Below are 14,182 nucleotides of genomic sequence, written 5' to 3'. Positions count from 1 at the left end.
CTGACAGACTGCTCCATACTGCTATCTGGCATCAACTAACTAACTCCTCCTCCAGACCAAAATATATTATCTAGGGAAGTTCCATGAAACCGGGTTCAGAGCTCCCCCCTCTGGCCTGGAGTAAGAACATGTTGCGTGTTTGTGATACCTGTTAAAGGGATCCTTCCTCGCTTCCAAGCATGACATCACTCTCCCAGTAAGGAAAGCAATGTCACTGTAACAACCAGGAACCTGGGGTGTTACAGTTACTATTCTCATTTACTTGTATGAGAATTTTGACCATCTAGTCATTGACTATATTTGAATACCATTTTTTTGGTTTCCGGATATGAGTCAGGCAAATGCCAAAATTGCAATGCGAACAGTCCCTTCTAACAAAATGTCTAACAGTAAAGCCATGTAACCCATGCGTGTTGAGAACAGGGGCCCTTTTGCAGAACTGCGGATGGAGAAATAGTCGAAATTCTTATTAATTTGTAAGGAAAATTCTGACTACCTCTTCACTAAAAACATCTAATGATGGCCCGCATTTTCGAGATAGAGGCACATATATCATGAATGCGCAACTCAGAAACTCCTTTAAGAAATGAAAGCTGCGCAGGGTTTGGTTGCTATGGGCAACGGACAGCCATTTTGTACTCTTTTGATAAATGTATGTGCGTTCTTTCCCTTTTTAAGTCAATAACTGTGAGCAGAGAACTTGCTAACGGATATGATTTTATAAGTCGATTACCCCATGTTTTGTTATTCCATTAAGCTTTAAATGCTGAATTAGGAATAACCCCTGGAAGACAATGTCTCCTCGTTCCGTGGCGTATTTGAATTAAGGCCTACTGAGTTTCCAGGAAATGGTTTCGGGCTGAGTAAGGCCAACGGGGGATTCCTTCTTACTTAATACCATATTTCACACATTTCTTCCTGCTAGACCCACATAAAAAGCCTCTCAAGCAGCCTTCCAGCTAACAGGCAGATAATCGTCAGGTTTTCCTAGCAGCTAATGGGTTGATGGAGTTGTAGTCTGCAGGTTTCTAGCAGTTAGAAGAATGATGGCGTGTAATAGTTTGCATCCCTTTAAAGCTATCGATCCAGCGCTGAGAGAATAGTCTGCAGTGCGAGGAAAGCCGGAATGTTCTGCATTGCAGAGATCTGCTCCTCGCGTGAAAATAATAGAAATCTGTAAATAAGAGAAATTATGGACAACCGTAGTAATTCGGAATAGGAGCAGTTTGGTGTATTGCAGTCCCCCCCACAATATCTCATCGCCATTCTCACTGCTGTGATGTAGAGAGGTCTCCCCCCCGAACCTCTCGCCCTTCTATAAGTCTTCTCCTCACACTTCTAAGGCTTGTATGAGGTAATATTAATCCCCTGAAAAGCCGGGCCTACCCCGAGTGCTGCATCAGCACCAGCCCGTGCTCTCCCTGCCCCCAGCCTCACACCTCGCATTCAGCTCTTCTTACTCAGACGTATAACCGTATGAAATATTCACGAGTCTGCCTGGACCAGCAAGACGGATGGGATCCTTCGTTAGCACAAGCCCTTATCTGCAAAAAAAGGGGCTTTGCCACGTTTAATCAGGTCTTATATTGCTCAGCGATATTTCCATCCTGAGTCCATAAATCTGAGGTAAATATTTTTTCTAAGTCAATTTAGTGAACCTACTTTCAGCTAATATCCCAAATAATATAAACCTAGAGAACATTTGGTAATTTGAAGGTAATCTGTCAATAGGAAAGACTCTATTAATTCGCAGATATGGAGTTAATCTGCAGGTTAATAGCGTTATTAAACTGCCGGGAGCCCGCACTTAGTTGAATGCTGCGGGGAGAAAATGAATGTTATTTACCCCCGGCCGCAGCGTTCAAGTTCCAGTAACGGGGCGGCGCTGGTTCAGTCACTGATCGGCGGCAGTAACCGCACCCCCAGCTCTGACTGACACTGTCTCAGCATTGGGGCCGGCTGTAAGTCAGGGCCGGTGTGCAGGTACAGCCGTCGCTCACCATACACAGAGCAGTGACTGAACTGGCACCGGAAACCCCGCCGTGACTGAAACCGGAACGCTGCAGGAGAAATTAAGTTAATTTTCTCCCCGCAGTTAAGTGTGGGCGCCAGGCAGATTATTAACACAATTAATCTGCAGATTTACCAAATATCTGCAGGTCAATAGCGTTTTTCCTGGTGACAGGTTCCCCTTAACCCTTTGTTGTCCTGGAGCCTATAAAGGTATACGTATAGAATCATCTGACATGCAGAAATCGCTTATAGTTCTATAGACCTAAAAATATTTCAAAATCCGTCAACACCTTGTGATTTTCCATTTTGCACTTTCATTTTCTTCCTCCCCTTCTTCTAAGAGCCAGAACGTTTTACTTTTCGGTCAATACAGCCATACGTGGGCTTATTTTTTGGCGGGACGAGTTGTACTTTTGATTGACGCCATTGATTTTACCATATGTTCTGGACAAAAGAAAAAAAATTGTAAGTGTGGTAACATTGCAAAAAAAGTGCCATTCCGCAAGCGTTTTTTTTTTTTTTTTACCATGTGTACTATATGGTAAGACTGACCTGTCAATATGATTCCTCAGGTCAGTGCTAGTATGCAGATACCAAACTTGTATAGTTTATTTTTTATAATTCCGCAGTTTATAATGTCAGTATTTGATAGTGGGATTTACCAGGTTAACAGCCATTAAATCAGCCATCAAAGATGCTGGGAAAGAAGCATATACATCGTTTTAAATTCTATTTAATAAATCAGTAGTAACTGTGAAAATAAGCAATATTGTAATATATCTTATCCTAGAAATTTGCTTCTTTCTCCTCTTGAATTGATCTTTCACTTTCTCAATTCATTGGTAATTTCTGTAAACTCTGCATTTCCATTAGTGACATAGGAGTGACAGTTGGTGCTTTTAAAATTCTATGTAGAGGGGAAGAGGGAGGAGCTAGAGACATTCTGCTGCACGTTTTAAAGAACTTTATGAGCACCAATTGTCATCTCCTCTCTCAGTAATGGGAAAATCTACACTCGCTGAGATTTCACCCATGAATTGAAAATTTTCTGAATGAAAGACTGGTCCAGGATTGGTCTTTAATAAGATACAGTATATTACAAAATGTCTTAATTTCCTCTGTACTATTGATTTCTGAAAAAGAAAAAACTTAAATGGTTACCCTTTAAAGAGAACTTGTTATGTTGAAACTTTAAAGATAGTCTGTCTTGTTGAAAATGGTATTTGATCTGTAGGAGGGATGATACAGAACAGTAGGGATTGGATCAGATTGATATACATTTTTGTGGGGAAAGTTTCAGTAAAATTTTCATTTTATTCATTATCCAAGAAGTACCCTTTCTCCTTGCGGAAATTGACATGCTAAGCATGCCGAGATGAGGAGACTTAAAGCCGCAATGCTCGTCTGGGAAATATGCAAATTGTCACTTCAGAGAGGATGAGAACTAGAACTTCTAGTTTTCATCCTCTCTGAAGAGACAATTTGCATTTTATTCATTGAAATTCCCAGTGTTTGTATGCGTATCCAGTGGGTGGTGCTATTCAATGATTGACATTCTTCCCTGTATGACTGTGCATGTAGAGATAGCTGTCAATCAATGAGTAGATCTGTCCACTGGACTCATGAACAAACACCAGAGATTTCAATGTTACTACATCGTGCCCGCTCTTCAGAGCTTCAAACAAAAGGCAGCAGAGACCAAAGCACCAGGGGAGCGGGGAAAAGTGAGATTTTTTAAAAAAATTTGTGAGAACATTATGGGAGCCATTATACTGTTTTAGAGGCTATGTGAGGGCCGCTATACTGCTTGAAGGGCTATGTGGGGGCCAATATACTATTTTGAAGGCTATATGGGGGCTGATAATACTGTTTGGAGGGCTATGTGGGGGCCATTATAGTGTTTGGAGGGCTATGTGGGGGCATTGTACTCTTTAGAAGGCTATGGGGGGGCCATTATACTGTTTGGAGGGCTATGTGGGGGGTCATTATACTGTTTGGAGGGCTATGTGAAGGGCAATTATACTGTTTGGAGGGCTATGTGGGGGGCAATTATACTCTTTGGAGCGCTACGTGGAGGGCCATTATACTGTGTTGGAGGGCTATGTGGGGGCCATTACACTGTTTAGAGGGGTATGTAGGGGAAATAATACTGTTGGAGGGCTATGTAAGGGCCCTTACACTGTTTGGAGGGCTATATGGGGGGGGCATTCTACAGTTTGGAGGGCTTTGTGGGGGACATTATACTGTTTGGAGGGTTATGTGATGGCCATTATACTGTTTGGAGGGTTATGTAGGGGGAATTGTATGGAAGGCCATCATAACGTATGGAGGGCCAGACACACCATACTGTCTGGGGGCCATCATATTTTGTGGAGAATTTTGTTATGGCCATCAAACTGTGTGAGGGGGGACTGTGGGTACAATCTTAATATGTATGAGGCTTTAATTTTGTGTTTGGTTCATTGTGGCGGTATCATACTATGTTTAGGGGCACTTTTTTTGGCATCATACTTTATGTTGGCAATGAAAGTGATATCTTAGAGTGCGGGAGCAGTTATAGGCTTCAATAAGGGCAAATTACTGCCAAGTGCTGCAAAGTTGTGAGATATGCTATTTTGTGACCCAGCAGAATATTATTTTATTTTATTATTTTTTTGGCAAGGGCACAAATAGGCTGGAGTCACACACAATGTATAAAAAATCTGTCTGCCGAGAATCGCACAAATGTTCTCCGTATGGTGATCCGTATGTCATCTGTGTGCAATGCCAGGAGGCGTTTCTTCTCAAAAAAAGTATCCGTATGTCATCCGTATGGTCAGATTTTCTCACACACTTGCAAAATGAGCAAATAATGGCTGAGCCAATTTTCTGTCACCTGCCCAATGCCTGAGAATTTCTCGCAAGTCACACGCATGATCTGTGTGCTGTGTGATTTTTTTCTCACACCCATAGACTTGCATTGGCGTTTCTCGGTTGAGATACGTGGACAATCGCAGCATGCTGCGATTTCACTTGCAAGTATAATACGGACGAGAAAAAAACGGATGATGGGAGCTGCCCCATAGATTAAAATTGGTCCGAGTGTTATGCGATTTTTTCATCGCTTAGCACTCGTCTGTATTACGCTGTAGTGTGACCCCGGCCTTAGGATGTGTGCTATGGGTCATCATGAGTTCTATATAAGCCTCTTGATTATTTATTTAATCCTCTGATATGTCTGGAATTTGTGGTCCAATGAGTAGTCTTATCAATGATTGACAGCGATCTCTGTATAGTCAATTATACAAAGAAAACTGCCAATCACTTGTAGGACCGAAAAATCCTAAAAAAGAGCAGAGGTTTAAGTGGTGTGAGATAGCACTCACTAACGCGTAGGGGAATACTCGCTTAGCAATGGGATTCAAGGTACACAGGAACACTTTTTGCACATAACAGTCTATGCGGTTTATTAAAGAATCATAAACTGTATCACGAACAGTCCATAACACAATGTATCAGGACATCACATTAAGTTTCACATCATTATTCTGTGGCAACTAAACACGCTGGTCCTCCTCTGACCAGTTGCCGTGGGTGATCGCACAGTTCATAGAACATAATAAGCACCAACAGTCTATGGAGGTACATTACGGGAGTTCCTGCTCCACCTGCTGACTCCTTGTCAGTCCTCTCTCCCTGGGAAAGCTGTCTTACGGGGATCACCAACTTGCCTGGCAGGAACACCTCAGTCTGTCCAGACCCACCAAAGGATGATAGCTTCCCCAACACAGTAGCCGTTACCAGCTCTGCAAGTCCTTGGCCTCACCTCGTGCTCTTCAGGGATCCGGTCCTACTCCCAGGACCTCCCAACACCCAGGCCTTTCAGGATCACGGCCTCACCAGGTGCTATTCAGGGATCCGGTCCCCACTCTGGACCTCCCAACACCCAGACCTTTCAGGATCACGGCCTCACCAGGTGCTATTCAGGGATCCGGTCCCCACTCTGGACCTCCCAACACCCAGGCCTTTCAGGATCACGGCCTCACCAGGTGCTATTCAGGGATCCGGTCCCCACTCTGGACCTCCCAACACCCAGGCCTTTCAGGATCACGGCCTCACCAGGTGCTATTCAGGGATTCGGTCCCCACTCTGGACCTCCCAACACCCAGGCCACTCAGGATCATGGCCTCACCAGGTGCTATTCAGGGATCCGGTGCAAACTCTGTACCTCCCAACACCCAGGCTTTTCCTTTCACAGGACCTTCCAGCCCATTCACAATAATGCCGGACTTTTACTCAACACCACAGTTATGCCTGAGATTGCCATGCATTCCTATGGCCTCAATAGTCCTCCGTGTGTATTCTGGGAAGAGCATGCAGTGCCCCCTACCTGTAACAGGGATCACTGCATCACAGTGGTTAAATCACAGGATATGCTGAGTGATTGCTCAGAAAAGTGTATTTCAGCCTTTAAGCTCTACCTGCTCCATAACATAATGCGGCAGATTGGATCGCATTTTCATGATGACAGGTTCCTTTAAATAAAAGATTTTCAAATATAATGTTTACCACTGAGCTATGTCTACTGCGGAAATGTACATATCTATCCAAGAGGAAGATATACATATCTATTGGTAGAGCTTTGACTTATCTATTACAGAGGAATAGATTTACTGCAGAGTGAGCAACACTTATCTAATGCAATAGAGCTGTAGATGCAGAATCTACTAAACGATGAGTTATACGGATCTACTGCAGGGGGGCTATGCCTGGTTATATTAGAGGGAAATACAGAAATTTACTGTGGGATGGTGGGTTTAACTTATTTACTTATTTACTTTGGGGTCAGCAGTAAATGTCTAATGCAGGGGGTTGCAAAACGCATGCCTACCACAGAGGGAGCAATATATATCTACTGCAGGGGAAGCTTTACTATCTATCTATCTATCTATCTATCTATCTAAGAATCAAAAAATGGAAAGCATCACTCCAGGTTTAGCAGAAAATATAAGTGGACTTTATTGGGCCCACATGGCGTGGTGCAACGTTTCGGCTTCCAAAAGCCTTTGGAAGCTGAAACATTGCACCATGCCACGTGGGCCCAATAAAGTCCACTTATATATTTTGCTAAACCTGGAGTGCTGCTTTCCATTTTTTGATTCTTATATATTTTGGCAAGTATATGGATTAGTTGCTGGGAGGCCTGTGCACCCACTTGATTACATGTGATGTTCCATTTTTTCTATTTATCTATCTATCATATGGAATCCTCTACTTCTCATCTTCAAGAGAAGCTTTACTTGTCTTCACTATATTTATGGGAAATAGTTATCAAAGTGAATCTAACTGTAGGTGGTGCTATGCTTATCTATTGCAGAGGAGTTATGTTTACCTATGAAAGCGGGCTCTACCTATCGTTGTATTATGAGCTCTACTTGTATACAACAGGCACAACTAGTAGCATCAGGGACAAAGCAAGTATTGTACCCTGAGTGCCCCATCAAAATAATCATGCACCCAAGGGCCCCCTTAAAATAAATAATGCCTTATGCTTCCTTTAGAAAATAGTATTGCCCCATTAGAGACCCCTTTAAAAGTAATGATGTCCCATGATTGCCAAAAGTAGCTGTGGAGACACGGGGAGGTTGGTGGGTTCCCCAGTCTGCTAGCTGAAACCGAATGGATTCGGGATTGTGCCGCTAAACGCCCACTCTCCTTTTAATGTGGGAGTAATGCTACTCAGATAACACAGGGTGAGGGAAAAACAGAGTGGCATTGCTTTCTTGAACCACAAAACAGGCAGATAACATGTAGAACAGTCCAAGCAAAATACCCCAAGATACTGAATATTACAGTCTCACCCTTCCGCTGACTCGCCGAGATGGTGGCAGCTGTTACTTCAGAGCTTCCAGGGTCAACTACCCCACCTGTGGTACTCACACAGAGAGGAGGTAACGGCAAGTGTAGGAAGATGACAGTCCATTCAGATGCAAAGCCAGTTGACCCAAGGGTCACAACCTGGCTTCATCTTCCAGGTGGAGCCGACGTCCTCTAAGCCTGCATCCTGTAGAAAAATAAATCTGTGTCCCTCATGATGGATTCATTGTGTCTTGGCTGCTGTAGTGTCTCTGGTCCTTTTGATGTCTGGATGTCTCTCTGGCTCTCTCTGTCTCATAGAGGCATATCACCTCTTTTCATGTTTAACAAGTGTCCTTCAGTCCAGCAACAGATAAGGAGAAGAATAGTGATGACCAAGTCACCTTGTTTGATTATGTAATCTATTTGCATAGATTTTCCTCCTCTCTTTTAAAAATGAACAAACTATCTGGCCTAGACAATGCATAATTAGCATATCAGCAAGCATCACTAGTCATCAAGGATTAGAGCACAATATGTTACATTAAATGCCAACTTTCGAGTCAATATTACAGGTTTAGGGTACCGTCACACAGTGGCATTTTGATCCCTACGACGGCACGATTCATGACGTTCCAGCGATATCGTTACAATCTCGCTGTGTCTGACACGCTACTGCGATCAGGGACCCCGCTGAGAATCGTACGTCATAGCAGATCGTTTGAAACTTTCTTTCGTCGCTGGATCTCCCGCTGACATCGCTGAATCGACGTGTGTGACGCCGATTCAGCGATGTTTTCACTGGTAACCAGGGTAAACATCGGGTTACTAAGCGCAGGGCCGCGCTTAGTAACCCGATGTTTACCCTGGTTACCAGCGCAAACGTAAAAAAAAACAAACACTACATACTTACCTTCCGTGTCTGTCCTCCGGCGCTGTGCTTCTCTGCACTGGCTGTGAGCGCCGGCCAGCCGGAAAGCACAGCGGTGACGTCGCCGCTCTGCTTTACGGCTGACCGGCGCTGACAGTGCAGAGGAAAGCAGAGCGCCGGAGGACAGACACGGAATGTAAGTATGTAGTAAGTAACCCGATGTTTGCCCGGGGACTTTGGGATCGTTGGTCGCTGGAGAGCGGTCTGTGTGACAGCTCTCCAGCGACCGCACAGCGACGCTGCAGCAATCGACATCGTTGTCGTATCGCTGCAGCGTCGTTTCAGTCTGATTTATTGACTGACTAGACAGAAACACTTAAATTAAAAAGTCAACGTGTAGATAACAGTATATTTTATCTGGTTTGCTAAAAATATTCATCTGGCTAAATAAGATAGAATGCTGTGTCTTCACAGTAACAATACAATTTTTGAATCTCCCACCACCAAAAATGTGCATGAGCATTGCCCCATCGTCAGCTATTTTTTTTTTAATTTTGCACCCAGGGCAACTGGTCTTGTGTCATCCCACCCCTTTCACCATAATATGGCACAAGATGAAGCTATATCTACAGCAAAAATGACTATAGTATTTATCTCTTTCTATGTAAGACAAGGTACAGTTACCTACCCAATGGAAGTTCACATTTGCGGTATGTAGTTGCCAAAGACAAAAAATCAGGAGGTGACTGTACTTTTTCCACCACCTATAACCACTCCATTGAAATAGAGAGAATTTGCGATTAACGTAACAGAGGATCCCAGTATTCCCCCTTAGTATGCTTTTGGGACTTTTCAATGAGATAGAGTAGCCCCACCACTTTGGAATTATGCTTTTGGATTCTCTGTTTCTAGTCCAGAATACATGTACTTCTGTTCATGCGTTGGATGGAGAGAAGTCCTTTGTGGTTCTTCTTTAATCACCATTTCAAGCTTTCTGCTAATTAGACTTCGATGCACAGGGGTCAGACTGTACACTGCGTCTTCTCCTCCCTGTTTGTGATTCCTAAACCCCACCGCCGGACTCCGGTCTATGAATGACAAGTCAGCACTTAAATTTCAAACAAAGGCGGCAGGTCAAGCAAAGATCGGAGCAGGCAGAGGAATTGGGGAATCACAGAAAGGGAGGAGAAGACTTAGTGTACAGTCCGGCCCATGATTCTGATTACCAGAAAATTCAAATAGTGACTAAAGAAGAACCACAAAGCTGATTTCTTCACCAAAGGTATTGATATAATCAGTATTACAGCACAATTACAGCCATGTCTTTACTTTATAAAATCATTCTGGCAGGTTATTTTAAAATCCTATCTCTTAGTATATTATCTGTAGTATAGTTTCATTGCTATACTATATAGTGTCTCCAATAAATAGTGATATTACCTGCATCTGTGAATTCTTAATGCATTCCACAATTATGTTACATTTTTATCAACATTGCATTGTATGTCCTGATAATGAGCCTACACGTATACCATTGGTATGTATTGTAATATTTGCTTATTGTACAATTTTAATACACTAATTTGGGGAAAAAATATATATATATGATGGATATATAGCACAAAATAAAAAGATTAGCAACGCTGGTGTGAATAAAATACAATCGTTTTTTATCTCAGTCACAACATTATAGAGAAAAGTCTTGACTTTTGGATATGGGATGGACCCCACTCCATCTTAAAACCACCATAACTACTGTAAACCTAGGTACTAAAATAAATACACAAAACACATTATTTTGGTTATCAAAATGGCCACAGCTTTTATTCAAATCACAGTAGGAGTCAGGTGGAGTGCTAGTACATTGGGATTCACAAATACTGCCATATCCCCAGCTGTCTGACATACAGCACAAGGACAGACAGCCATAAAGGGGCGGCACATTACTGGCTTGCAAGTAAACTTTCAGGGCACCAATGACCCTATCATCCTCACTCCTGTGCTCAACCACTGTGTCCGCCCCTGATTGATGTTACCATTACAACGTCCTTGAGGCTGGCCACCAAAGCCGAGCCTGCTCACGACCATGAGGTTTTACATCCTCTATTAGTTAAAATGAGTCCACCTTAACTTGTCTGCAAATTCCACCTGACTCCTAAGCCGCAAAGCCGTGACGGGTTATAAATTCCAAGTCTCATTTGACACTTTTTTTTTTTTTATAACTAAATCATTTTTGTAAACTTAAAAACTAGAAGTCCCTGCAAAAGCATTAATGGGACTAAACTTGGCAAACCTCCAACTCACAAAGAGTCATCCTACAGTGCTCAGGAGAGGAAAAAACCCCTGTGGAGGAAACCTCCAGGGAACCATGGCTGAAGGATTGCCCTTCCCTTGGGCATAGAAGGTTACCGCAAATAATAACTCTTTATAGCCAATATACAATTGAACCTGGTACAAGATATACTATGACAAATTCCAAAATACAATAAAGCATCTGTCATTATACAAGCAATAATTAAAGGAGGGCAGGTAATGTTTCCTCCTGTCCATCCTGTGAGAGAAAGAGAGAGAGAGCCAGAGTTGTCTCCCTTATATAAGCCCCATCCTCCTCACAGTAATACACCAGGCACAAACATCTAAACTCCTTCCTCTTAAAGCAACATCACTTTTGTTTAAAATCTACACCGCAATACAAACAAAAGTTGCAGGAGTTCTCGGTCCACCCATCCCCAAGTCATGTCCACCTCCGTCTAGTCTCTGGTGGTTTCTGGATTGGTCATATAAAAGTATTGCATAGTAGGGAAAAGACTCATAATTGCTCAGCATCCTGAATCTGGTCTGGACTGATTCTTTATTATTTGCGGGATTTACAGAATTGCTAGATTATCGGAAGTCTTATTGAGACTTGTTCTGATTACAAAGTCTATTTCAAGGCTGATTTATAATAAAAATGAGCAGTAGTTACCTACTGAAGCCCTTGGTACCATTCTACTGTATTCTCCACTGACCTTTGTTGACAGGTCTATAGTGCTGGTGTCACGTCTAAAACACATGACTTTATCAGCCAATCCCTGTGCTCAGTGTTCTCAAGCCAACGCAGCTGAGCTCAATGATTGGCTAAATCAATCACATGATGATTACAGTATGTGACATCACCACTGCAGTCCCTGTCAATAATGACTTGTTGGGGAGGGGGGTAATGGACAATGACAAATGCTTCTGTAACTAGTACTACTTTTTTATTTATTTTAAAGCATAATCAGCTCTCACTCAGTTTTTTTTTACGCTAGACAAACCCTTTAAAATTTTCTGCTGCAAAAGTTCTGTTCCTCTGTAAGTAGGAGATATTGATATTATGTATGTACAGACTGTACACTTAACTAATGTACTTCTATGGACTGCAGTGTGATCTTACTAATAGGAGACTGACTAATGAACAGAACATACTCCTCCGTCTAAGGCTTTGATTATTCCTGGCAGCATCCTGCTTAACATTGTGGTGCCTGCCCTGTCAGTCAATAGTTTTTAGATAAAATGATATGCCGGCATGTAGCTTCAATTATTCATGGGAATTTTTAATGTAGCTGTTCGATTTGCCGGACTGTTAATGAATGGTGCCGCTTTTATGTACTTACTTATTTGCAGGACGAGGGTTAAATTCTCAAAAACAGAACACAAATCTGGCAATGAGAAAGGACTTCAGAAATCCGGCAGGGTTTTATCCAGGCTTTAGGCCATGCTTATTTTTCTCTGTGCTTTCTCTCGGGATTAAATAGCCCGGCCTGACACATAGAGAGAGACACATTTATAAAAAAGAGTTTCATTGCAGGCAGGGATATGCGAATTTGGCAAGTGGTGTTGCTCACCTTTCCACAAACCAAAGACATTGTCTGTTGGCAGTCGTGGCTCTATACTTGCAGCTGCTGGTAGCTTCTGCATGCTGCGATAACCTGTCAACACCGGTGACGTTGCACTGGCAGTCCATTTAGAGAAGAAACCAGACCGAAATCCTTGCCTTTGGAACAAGGTGTTCCTATGGTTAGCTTTTTGCCTCTAACTTTTCCACCACACTCCTGGACATTTCACAGATAAGCTGTGAGCCGCAGGCTGTATCCCTCCTAAAGTCTATTTCCCCATCACCAGCACTGCTCTTCCTCCATACTCCCTCAATTGCTCACTAGTTTTGTAGAGGTCAGCCAGGGCTGTAGTCGCACAGTGAACAGTGAACTGCTTTACGCACCCTGACCTCCCTCCACATATAAATCACGTTTCACTTTCAGCTTGTTTCTCTGTACACCGCGCCATCAGGGTTCTTCCTTGGTTCTTCAGAGTCAACTTTTGCCATTTGTGTAATAACAGAGGCACAGTCCAGTAGTAACTCATAACGCAGAACTTTACTTTCATAACTTCGCAGTACATCCAGGTTCAACACAGCATTCTCTTCAGATTTCACATTACACGTCATTACAGATTTCCCCTTGCTTTACTCCCTCTCACACAGCTCGAGATCAGGTGGCACCAGAGTGTACATTTTCTCTGCATCCTTCCTGTCCAGACTCACTGCACTGGGTGTTCCTTCAGCTGTTTCGCACTGGATCCGAGGGCATCTACCCAGGATAGAACCTGCCACATGGTGAGCAACCCACCTGTCTGACCTGCGATGTCCACCTTTTTAGCTTCCTTACTTGAAGCTCAATCTTCTGTAACTCCTGTAGCTGCATTGGTGCTGTCCCCACACACTGAATGACTGGGCACTTCCTTGAGATTAATGTTGCAGGGTCTTACAGTGGCCTGGGTCTAAAGCCCACCGGGGCTCTATGGGAGCCCTCGCCCTTCTGCCTCTAATCAGGAAGCTCCCTTCCTCTTACTATGGTGACCCCCTCCTACAGTTAACTATCTACAGTGTGGAAACCTATCTTTACTAAACATACTATAGGATGCACCTCATCTAGTGAACAAAAATGGGCATAAAAACTCTCTCTTACACTAATATCAATATAATACATTACATTATACATATATAGCAGCATAGACAATGTAAATTCGTAGACTTTACAACCCCTTACAGTTTCTTAACTCCTGCAATCTATTGTGTCACTATCTCCAAAGACATACTGATAGGGAATCTAGATTGTGAGCCCCATTGGGGACAGTGATGATAAGTTATGTAAAGCATTGCAGGATAAGATAATAAATAATATCAGGCATATAACCCTAGCAGTTCCCCTTAGTATGCATGTCCTCAGGCTGTAGAGGCAGGTCTGATATAAGAGTACAACTGAGGGCGTGTGGACAGAGGGGGAGCAGCGCTGGTGAGTGGGAAATAAACTATGGGAGTACTATAAATGACCATATGTCTTCACTATGAGACACAAATATATGTAACCTTAGACTGCACTCCAAATACTATGAAAAACACCTTAAAATAGAGTAAAGACATTGGCTATGAAAAAAAAAATCTAC

The sequence above is a fragment of the Ranitomeya imitator genome, chromosome 4 (genome assembly GCF_032444005.1).
Source record: "Ranitomeya imitator isolate aRanImi1 chromosome 4, aRanImi1.pri, whole genome shotgun sequence".
NCBI classification, from domain to species: domain Eukaryota; kingdom Metazoa; phylum Chordata; class Amphibia; order Anura; family Dendrobatidae; genus Ranitomeya; species Ranitomeya imitator.
Note: the sequence above shows the minus strand (reverse complement) of the source record.